An 8,116-nucleotide genomic window follows, 5' to 3' on the forward strand; every position below is an offset into this window, starting at 1 on the left:
GTTAATATAAATGTGTGAACCATGAGCCTGCAGCTTAGCGAGCTCCTCGGTCAGAGGGTCCTGTCTCTCCTCCAGCTGTCTCTTCTTCTGCTCCATGTTCTGCATGTAGTCCGTCAGAGACTTGATCTTGGCCTGGTGCTGCACAGACCACACAAAAATGTGCTGTTTGTTTGTGCTGCTCACTTCCTGCCAACGTTTATATGTTCCTGTTTTTGAAATATCTATTTATTTTGTGGCTGACTGTCACTAGAAAGCAACCCGACTATATCTGTCCACACAGACATTTGTGTGTCAGCCATGTTTGTCTGTTGACACCACCAGGAGGAGGGAAAGGTGTGCATGCATGTGTTTCATTGTCAGTCACACTGCCAACTACTGGCCTGGCATGCATACTACAGCAGTTTCAGGCACATTAGTGGATCTGACTGACATTTAAACACCAAACCTAAAAAAAAAAACAAAGAAGGGATTCTGTTCTCAGAGGATAGTTTTTGTGTAAAAATGGCTGTAGTGATAAATATGCCAAATGTGCTGCTTTTTGACCACAAAAATAAAAATGGGCAGACTTCCTGTTTGTTTTACAGCATGGGTCCACAAGGCTTTTTTGTAGAACTTAAAATGATGTATAAGCTCAAGAATTTTCAAAATCCTCAGATAATCCTGCTTCAGGGGCTGAATTTTCAAATTACTGTAGGGGGTGTTACTGAGCTAAAAAGCCATGCCCACTGACAATCATCCTTTCAATCATCTCATTTTGCTACTGGGTGTTTTTCTTCCAAATTTCATGGCTTTACAAGTTTTGTAAGTACTAGGTAATTCTACTTCCTGTTACATGGCGAATGAAAAATTGTCACCGCCCCACTATTTTAGGTAAGGACTCTTGACCTTCAAATTTGAGTAGTATCAACCTTGAGGGATGTGCCTGGGCTAATTTCAGCAGGATTTGGCCAATCTTGTAATAAATGGAAATTTTTTAGTGAGCACCAGCAACTTTTATCACATGATGAAGCTTTTCAATTTAAGGGGCTGCCATGGGCACGCCTTTCGACTAATAAGAAAATCCTGAATAACTTTGGGCCTAAGACATCTCTTCTTGCCCTACACCAAAGATCAAATAGTTTGGATGAACACCCTAGGACAAGTTCGTTCAAATACAACCCCTAAAATATGGCTTGTTTTACCAAAAAATTAAAAATGGCCAACTTCCTGTTTGACTTACGATATGGGTCCAAGAGGATTTTTTTTTTTTGCATCCTGATATTAAACATCTGCCCACACATGTTCAAAATCCTAGGTCAAACCTGCTGGGGGGGCTGAATTTTTTAAAAGTTCTAGGGGGCGCCATTGAGCCAATAGGCCACGCCCACCTACAAAATGAATATCAATCATCTCAGAATGCCAATGAGATTTTCTTCTTGTCAAGTTTCATTGCTCTACATGTTTTATAACCATTTGAAAAGTCTACTTCCTGTTTCATGGCAAACAAAAAATCGCCATGGCCACGCCTTTTAACGTAGCCATTTGACCATTATATATGTGTAAGGCCAACTCCTTGAGAACTGCCTGAGTGAATTTAGAATGATTTGTCCAACCATGTAGGTACTGCGGTGTGAAATTCAGGAATAGTGACTTTCTGTTGCAGAGGCTGGCGCTGTACAATCCTTCAAAATTTCAAGTATGGATGTGTTCTGACCTGGACTGTTAAGCATATGAAATCTGTCTCAGATATGACAATGCATGCTAGAGTTATGACCGTTTAAACATTTTTGGCGAGACAAAATGGCGACTCTTGACTTTGTCGTGCCGCCGAGTCCATGCCCTCTGAGGAAAAGTCCATTTTATTTTTCACAAAGCTAAATCCGCTTCTTTAGTCCTTCCTGACACAAATTTGAAGTGGATATCTTGGATAGTTTTTAAACTGTAGCTTGCACTTTAAACCTTGACATTTCCTGTCACTACTGGGTGGCGCTTTGATCTGTAAAAAATCTGACCATATAAATGGGTGTAGACCATGACCGTCAATATTCCTGAGCAATATGAGTCCAGTTGGACAATGGACAGCTGAGTTGTAAACTACTTCCTGTTTACCAAAGAAATATGTAAATTTGAGGGCTCACCATGGCCACACCTTTCCACTAATGAGAAAACCCCGAATAACTTTTCATCATCCATGTCTCATGTAGCTCTGTGCTGAAGTACAAGTCAATCAGATAAAATCCCTCAGAGGAGTTAATCCAGATAGGACCCCTGGAAAAGGCCAAAAACAGCTCCTTTTTTGCATATTTATTCAAAATGGCAGATTTCCTGTTGGAGATAGAGTGAAGGCCCAAGAGGCTTTTTTGTAGACCTCCCCAAGCCACACCCGCACACAAAATTTGATGAATCTACGACAAAGTCAAAGGAGGGGGCTTTAACTTTGAAAACTGTTAGGGGGTGCTATTTTTGCAATTCTGAATTTTCGTGTTGGAGACCCAACAAATATCAAAATTTTCATGAGACTGGATGTATGTATAAAGTTTCCCACGAATTCAGAAATGTTAAGGATCTCAAAAGTCCATGCAATGACAGCAAATGCGTAGGTAAAATAGTCGTAGCAAATACAATTAGGTCCTCGCACCACTTGGTGCTCGGGCCCAAATAATTTAAAAATTGTAAAGTGCAACAAAAAATGAGTGGAAATTGGCAAAAATTCATTAAAATGGCAAGGAAATGGTAAAAAATTACAAACATGGGTTAAAAGTGGAAAAAATAGGGCAAAAACCTGAAAAATTAGATGAAAGTAGCAGAAAGAGGGAAACTTTGAGTCCTAAAACATGAAAGTGAGTTAGCATTTAGCACTTCCTGTTCCCTCGTCTGAAAGTCTATGGGAATTTTGAATGTTTTCAGTTAAATGCCTGAAATAATGTCTGTGGTGAACACAGGCTCAAGAGAGTTTAACGTTTTATCCTACTATATAAAATACATCTGTAACGTGCCCCACCTTTGAATTGTGTACCTTTTCACGTCTTAATAAAGGCGGTTGCTAAAAGACAGCTAACAAGGAGTAAAGCATGTGTCGGGAAGACTCTACGTCATCATCCAAAGCGTGGCAACTGAGCCCGCTGTTCACCTGCACCTGTGGATGATGACGCTAAATTCAGTTGTGTTGTAGTTCAATATAGCATGAAGTTAGCTTTAGACTTTCGTCAGTTCGATTAATGAACCAGGTATGATGCTTATATTATCAATTTATGAAGATTAATTTTATGAACAAAATGTGTAAGTTTCATAGATTTTTATTGGACACAGGTCTTATTTTCCAAAGGTATGATCGGCAAATGGCTCTTTAGATTATTTTGACAGGTTTTTCATGTGGTCTGAGGGGCATTAGGGGTGATTTTAGCCTCGAAACTTCTCTTAGAAGACGATCAGAGCTGATCTGACTTAAAGGGAATAAATGTTAAAGATGTTCATTATATCCTTTTTTGTGGTGGGAAACGAAGGGCAGCCAAGCACTTGTGGACTATTACATGGGACAGAAACGATGGCCAATCAGGAAGCAAGCTGACCTACCTCAAACCAGGCTGAGTCTTTCACCATCAGACCAACAAGCAGGAAACAACATCAGGACATACCAGCTCACCATGGAGATTCTTCACCATGTGCTGTCGTCACTGATGGCGCCACTCGCCCTCATTAGACCCAGACTGTTCAACATCTCCTCTGATGACGATGTTTGTCCTCCTGGGCTGTTTGGTCAGTGTAAATTCAGGGAAATGATCCCAACAGCAGAGTTGTTTTACACCAAAGCGGGTGTCCCATGACAACTTTTGACCGCTTATTTGTTTGATGGTCACCACAGCATTTAAGTTGAATGGATGTTTGGAAAATATTTAAGGGTCAGTGTCCTGTTAATACTCAGTATATATTGGATTCCAGGCCTGTTTGTCATTTTTATCCAAACCATAAAGCGTGGCTTTGATTTCTCCTAATGTTGGTGTACACGTTTTAAAAAGTCCCTGAGCCCATCCACTTTCTTCATCATAAATGTAATTTCAAACTTTCGGGCCTGCATGCATAAATAAAATGTTAAGACAATGTCCTTTTTATTTTAGAAGCTGCTGACGCTCCTCTCTTACTCCATGACGACTCAATGACGGTGGAGAAACCAAACACTTTACCAAAACAATCCCACATAACTCATCTGACACTGAGGTGTTTTCCCTCAAGAGAGAGAAAATAGAGCCTGAGGTGGAAGGATCTCTCCACATCACAGTGAAGAGGCCTCATAAATCTGATATCAGGGCAGCCGGGGCCGCTGTGAAGCTCCACAGAGGTTTGATTTGGCCGGGAACCCAGACTGGAAGTTACAGGTGTCGTCCAGCCTCACAGAGAGCCGTGACTTTCAGCATGGCCTTGACAGAGGAACAGGAAGTATGTCGGAAATCAACAAGGCCTCGGAGAGTGGTGGAAGTTGGCGACAGCAGAGGAAATCTGAAAAAGGATGTGTTAAAGAGGATCCTTTTTAACACAATGTGGGATGATAACAGATGAATGGAAACAGTTACAGGCTGAAAACAAATGGTGACTCATCTTCTTTAAGAGTGTCACAGCTCACACCTTTATAGGAGGAGGTCCACATTCCACAAAGGATCCTGTTTAGACTGACAACTCAGAGCAAAGTAAACACTGGTAGGTCAATGCCGATTCAAAGGACAACTACGTCAGCCTTTCTGTCCACAGCTTCTTCTGCAGTCATTATGCAAGAATCAACACAATAAGAGATATTCAGCAGGTAATGGAACCCCGGGCCAGTCAGGGCCCCCCAAGGGATGATAAACTTTGAACCAGGCCAGCAGCTCAAAATATGCAAAGTTTGCAACAACAGTATGAAACCTCCCTCAGAGGGCCCCATCTGACAGAACTCACTCTGTTTGTGCTTCTAAGAGTCACATGCCTTTTCAGGCTGCACTTACTAAACAACTAAGCTTGCAAAGTAAGTGGACTTGCCGGATCGCCATCGGGCAGATCCACCTGGAAATCTTGTGCAAACCAAAAGGGGTTCTGACCAAGTTTCATTTGAGGAGAACAAGGTGGTAGCCATGGGTGGGGTTAAGTTCTACTGATATAGCAATAGCTGCCTTCAGTGTAGCAGTAAGCTTGGATATAGCTTTATAGCAGCAGTTTTATAAGAACTAGACCACAGTTCAGCACAGAAAACAGCACTGAAAGCTTTTCATGACAGAAGCAATGTGTTTGCTCTTCTGCTGACCTGCTTTAAGGTGAGATCATTCCAGGTGGGTTTGAGTTGTACTGTTATCTGGTGCATGCAATGGCTACCACCATTGTAGCAATTAGCTTGGATGCAGCAGTAGATAAGTGGCTGCTCAGTCAGGCCTCAACCACATCTCTTTAGGGTAGTGGTTCTGAACCTTTTCAGCCCAGGACCCCAAAAATGAAGGCGCAAGAGACTTGGGACCCCCACTGTACCTGAAGGTGGTTGAACACAGCCACGCACAATCTAGACTAGTCATGTTGAAGACACATTGTTGTGTGGTAGAAAGCCTTCTTAAAAATGAGTTAAAATTGGCAAAAAATAAGCAAAAAGTGGCAAAAATTGGTTAAAGTGGCAAAAACAGGCATAGATAATGCTACTAGTGGAATTGATGCCTCATCAGAAGTTGCTCTTTACTTTTAAATATTTTTTACACAGACATCAGTCCGGTGACAGGAAGAAGAAATCTAAAGTGATTGTCTCTGAGGATCCTTAAGCCTCAGGATTTTCCCACATTTGACTATGGTAACTAGTTTTATGTAAAAAGTATATTTTCTGCAGCTTGGTCAGATTGAAGTCTGCTCATGTTCGCTTGGCCTCTGCAAACAAACCACACCAGAGTCCCAGTGAAAGCAGACAGAGACCCATCTTTTGAAGTCATCTCATTCCAGTTGTTTGGTCCACACCAAACCACAACAACTTAAACTCAACTGAACCAAGCTGATCAGCTGTGAAAACATCTGAAGAGTTCAGCTCAGGACATGGACAGGGGACTTAAACTTGAATAAGTAAGAGTTTTAACACTTGGTGACAAGTCAGCTTGGTCATGTGGTTTACCAAAATAAAACAAGGTCAGAAAAAATGCTGATGTTTTCTTCTTAAACTTTGTAAGATTCCTCATAACACAGTTCATAACAAATCTACATTTTTGTTCCTGAATCAGAGCGTGTTCTGAGGAAATTATAAAATCTTAAAGACAACACTGCTTGGCCAGGTACAAATATTTTTTGTATATTGGCTTCTGTTGGTCAATCAGTGCCCATCAGACTGAATAAACAGGAAATAACAAAGAGAATAGGAGGTTTTTTCTTTTATTTTTGTCCTTTCAGCAGCAACAGTAACAACAAAACCATGAGATAAAGAAATGTGCCTTCACTGTCTGCTGCCTGTAGTATTAGACGATGCTGCCCTCTACTGGACATCAGTTGAAAGTGCAGCACAGTAACAGTAAAATGCTCAGACTTCTCCACTCCAGCATCCAGACTTTGGCCCACTGCACAAGTGGATTACAAGAAAAAGACAGATATGAAGATTCAATGCTTGTATTTCTATTTTAATGTCAGTGAGGTTATGTTAAAACAGTTTTATGCCTGCAGTATTAATGTTTGTTGTGCTGGATAAGAATAAATTCTGTATTTTTACTCACATCTTTGCAGTATGTGTAAAAATTCATGTATAAAACTTCTAAACCTCTATTACGCACACAAAGCCTTAATGAACATTTTCTATCTTGTAAAGTGTGCTTTTGAAATGAAGTTAAATTAAGCTGTAAAACCAGACAATGAAATTGTGTTTGTTAAATTTGCTTAAAAATGACATTACTGTAGTGTTCCCCTATTTTTCAGAATCTTGTAATTCTTAATAAAAAATCATTTTAAAGTCAAACAGGCTAGTGAACACATTTTATTACTATGAGCAGAACAGAGTGAGTAAATGGTAGTGTTTAAGTCTGAACAATAGATAGTTCTTTTAGTTTCTTTTTAGTCATTTTAATCTTTATCAACTTAGCACAAAAAGTGAGGACGTAAGTGTTTGGTAGATCATTTCTTTGTCGTAAAAATACTTCTTGACAATAAATCTTATACTTCTGGAAAGCCTGTTAATTTCCCTTGTAAATAGTGCCACATTTGTAAGGATCATGCATTTGTGGGATGAGCAGCAGAGCTGAGTATGGCGGTTGCACCCATGAACAATTAGCCAAATCTTCTCTGCTAATTCCAAACAGCTTATTTGACTCTTTTTTGGTGGACTGGAGGATTAAAGTCTGAAGAAACAAGACAAATTGGTAATTCAACAAACAGGAGCCTCAGTAGAGCTGCAGAACCATATATAACCACAACGGACCGGCTCCTCCTCCTCATGCTGGTCACCGGTCACAAGTCAGCCAATGTGGTTGTGTCGGTCACTCTGGCACAAACCGCACACCTAAACTGATCCCACAAGTGTTCAAAGGGTTGAGGTCAGGACTGCTGGCAGGCCATTCCATCCTCTCTACTCCCAAATCCTGGAGGTAGTCTCTGACAAGCCCTGCTCTGTGGGGGCGAGCATTGTCATCTTGGAGGATAGAGTTCAGTCACAGACTGTGGAGATATGGGATCGCCACTGGTCGCAGAATCTCATCTCAGTATCTCTGCATTGAGATTGCCTCCAGTGATAACATGACTTTTTTTCTAGTGAGGGCGATCCATCACACCATCATACTGCTGCCTCCACCAAAAAATGCTACTCTAGCGGTGCAGCAATCAGAAAGGTGTTCTCCTCGTCTTCTCCACACTTTGACCCTACGACCTAACTGCCGTAAGCAGAATCTGGACTTATTCCTGACCATAACAGGTACCAATCAGGCACCTGATTGTCAGAACCTGAAGGTCAAAACAAGAGTCAGTTGCAAGCAGAATAAGCTGTTTGGCATTGGCAGAGAGGATTTGGCAATTTTTTCATGGGTGTAACCCACATACTCAGCTCTGCTGCTCATCCCAAAAACTCATGTTCCTTGCAAATGTGGCACTATTTAAAAGAGAAATAAAGAGGCTTTCTAACGGTATATAATTTATTGTCAAGAAGTATTGGTACAACAAAGAA

The sequence above is a fragment of the Cheilinus undulatus genome, linkage group 5 (genome assembly GCF_018320785.1).
Source record: "Cheilinus undulatus linkage group 5, ASM1832078v1, whole genome shotgun sequence".
In the NCBI taxonomy this organism is placed as follows: domain Eukaryota; kingdom Metazoa; phylum Chordata; class Actinopteri; order Labriformes; family Labridae; genus Cheilinus; species Cheilinus undulatus.